The sequence below is a fragment of the Elephantulus edwardii genome, unplaced genomic scaffold (assembly GCF_000299155.1).
Source record: "Elephantulus edwardii isolate Elephantulus edwardi_28Jun2011 unplaced genomic scaffold, EleEdw1.0 scaffold00079, whole genome shotgun sequence".
NCBI lineage: Eukaryota > Metazoa > Chordata > Mammalia > Macroscelidea > Macroscelididae > Elephantulus > Elephantulus edwardii.
This window is the reverse complement of record NW_006399829.1, coordinates 10,149,294-10,152,565: the sequence shown is the minus strand read 5'-3', so window position 1 is coordinate 10,152,565 and position 3,272 is coordinate 10,149,294. Positions and strand designations below refer to the sequence as shown.

The following is a 3,272-nucleotide window of genomic DNA, read 5'->3' as shown; positions in this document are numbered from 1 at the left end:
GTGCCAAGAGTGTTGACTGTGGAGCCAAGCAAACTGAAGTTGTGAACAATCTCAATCTCTTCGCCATCCATCCTGATATTATCAATTGGTCCAGTGGTGAGAATCTTTGTCTTCTTGACATTGAGCCTCAGTCCACACTGAAGGCTGCATATACTTTATTCTTGGACTCCTTTTTGCAGTGAACAGAAAAACAACTCAGCCTCAAGACTGATAATACATTTGTTTTGCTATCCCCGCCACCTGCAAGATTGCTTACTTTATTAATCAGCAACAAGCAAGGCCATCCAATCAGATTCATTAGGGAGGGACATACCATTTCTGTACATCCTTGCTTGGCCTTGGGGTTCAAGGAATGGTTAAACTTGTTTTTGCTCTCCTTCAAACATGTGCACATTTGAACCTGGCACAAAATTGCTACTTGCATAAAATGGCTGCAGTATGGCTTACTTTTTCCATCCTGCTTCCTTGAGTTGTTTTCTATCAAGCAGATACTATAGCCAAGATGGAGTTCGTTTTGCTGGTCTTTTGGTACAGGGCTAATCTTGCTTTACAAGATAGCCAGGCTCCAACAGCCTCCCATACTTTGGGCATATATCTAGGAAGTGATAATGCCCTGAAGAAGGACATGATTTGGGAAAGGTGGAGGGTCAGCGAAGAAGAAGACCCTCATCCAGGCTTATCGACACGATGACTGCTGCAGTGGGCTCTTGTGTGTCAGGAAGTGTGAGGAAGGTGTGGAACAGGATAGGGTTCACATCTTTTGTTCATAGGGTCACTATGAGTCAGATTCATCTCGAGGGCCCCTAACAACATCATTTTTTCAGGAAATTTTTATTTTGTTTTTGTTTTTGTTTTCCAGAGTTGGTTTTATTTTGCAGTACAGAAATCATTTGGAGCCTTTCTGAGAGAGGCATCACTAAAGCTTAGGCTCTGCCAAATCACTACTGCATTGCAGCTTGGTCCAGTGAAGAAGCCACCCCTGGGACACAAAGATGCTTCGACTGTTCACCTGCTTGATGATAAGTTCCTTTACCCTTTTCTCTCATCAGTTTTATTAGACTAAAACTGTATGGAGCCATTACTCAGACAAGTTTCCCCCAAATGACCCCCTAAATCAGGAGTTTGGTTAGAATTCTGTGCCCACATAGACCAAATTTGTGGCTAAGCAAATGTACACCAAATGTAGTGACATGGAAAACATTAGGAATACTGTCCCACCCATAATAACAGAATGTTAAATTTAGAATCTCCTTTATGTTAAGAGCACATGGCACACAAATGTACTGATACAGCTCTTGAACAGCAGAAGCACATAACTGCAAAGGCTACACTGATTAAAATATATAAATACTGTATCAAGATCTCTATTATCAGTATCACAATGTTTAAAAACTGATTCTGGCAGAGGCAGGGGTGTTACTTGTTAAACAGAATATGGTAACTGGCCAATTCTAAACAGCCACTCCATGAAAAGTTAATACATGATATTAAAGAGATAAAGGGGGAGGGATATTTTATTGGTGTAGTACTCTCTCCAATCTTTCAGTTTTGATTATAAAAGCAGACCTTAGAATATTAATTTCATACAATATGCATTATTTGCCAAATTTCAAATTTGTTCTGATTAGCTAATAAGTACTGCTGTTAGTCTTCTCCATAGATGTCATTTTTCTTGCGCTTCATTTCTTCAAAGTCAAACTCTGATCCTGTCATCCTTTTATAGATTTCTTTAATGTCATCCCAGGTTGTCTCAAAGTGAGTTGTAGCTCATAAGTGCGGGAAATAAAAATCTGGCTTTCTGTTCCCAAATCTACTGGTACAAGGAGGTCACTGATACTTACAAATTTCTGTTCAATTGGTTCCAAGAGTTCCAAAGCTGGTCTGATTTCTTTTTCTGGTTCCTTGGTTTCCACAGTTGTACGAACTATGGCGATATATTTTCCTTGTGCTGCCACATTGTGTGCAGAAGAAATCATGCAAACATAGATATCTGATTTTCGATTCACTTGGTTCTGTGGAATAATGATCTGGCATGAGTTGGCATCATTGGTATTCTTGATTGGGTGACTTAGGATACATATAACTCTTATCACTTGGCCCACCTTGTGTACACTATCTTTTACATAACTGGGATCACAGATGAGCTGCTTACAATGAGCGATCTCTCCTTCAAATTTTACACCCACCACTTTTCCATTTTCCACAATGATTTCTTCAATTGGCTTATCAAACATGTAGGTACCTCCATAAATTGCACTTAGCCTTGCAAATTCTTGTGGCAGTTCTCCAAGGCCATAAAGTGGATAAAGGTATGGGCTTTTGCCATATCTTGCCAAAGGCTCACTGTAAAGTTTAATCCTATTAATGGTTTCAAAACATGGCTGATCTAAATAATCCTCAGTTCTGTAAAGTGCAAGGGCATGACCAGTGAAATCTATAACATCTTGGCCCAAGTCAAATTTCTTATACACATCTCACATTGTAGTCTTCTTAGGATCAACACCCTCAAAAGTTCTAGGATCTTTTTCATCAAAGTTGGCAATATACACAAGGAATTTTCTGAATCGACGTTTTTCAAACAGCCCCATTAAACTAGATGCCAGGGCTTCTGCTTCAGTGGAAGGAGCTTTGTAGATTTTCCCTCCCTTACAGACAAAGCTCCCTTCAGTTACTTTGAAATCCAGGTAGCGTGTGACCTCTGTATAAAGGAGCATCTTAACCAGCTGACCATTAGCCACAAGGAACTTGGGTATTAAGTCAACATTCCAGTCTCTTCCTCTGCCCATTGATGCTAGTGGTGATCCTGGTATTTGAAATCTTTTGTATAAATCTTCCAGTGGTGTTATAGATGCACTTTATCCTCCATAATATGGATTTCGATCCACGTGAAGACCTTTCTTTCCATTCATTGACATTATGCCTGGCAGGATCACGTCGCACTCCTCATTCATGGCAGGGGGAGAGGAGAGGATGGAAGATTAGGAAAAGGAGAAAACACAGGGACTCTAGTGTGTGAGGGGGGTTGTAAATCAACCTTCAGGCAACAGTGGAAGAGCTCAGGACGTTTTGGGGACTCAAGAGAAAAAGGAAGACAGGAGAAGTAAAATGGAGCTGAGAAGGAGGCGAACCTGCCCGCCACCTCAGACAGTGAGAGAAGCGAAATTCTTATTTTGTAGTAGGTTACTTGGTGAAGAGATTGAGATTGTACACAGCTTTAGTGTCCTTGGCTCCATAGTCAACAGTCTTGGCACCAGCAGCCAGGAAATTAAAAG

General features: G+C 40.7%; 1 pseudogene; it reads right to left on the bottom strand.

The window, feature by feature from the left end:
• Positions 1-1,644: 1,644 nt before the first annotated feature.
• On the bottom strand, positions 1,645-2,951 carry LOC102854427 (annotated as a pseudogene).
• Between the last annotated feature and the right edge of the window lie 321 nt (positions 2,952-3,272).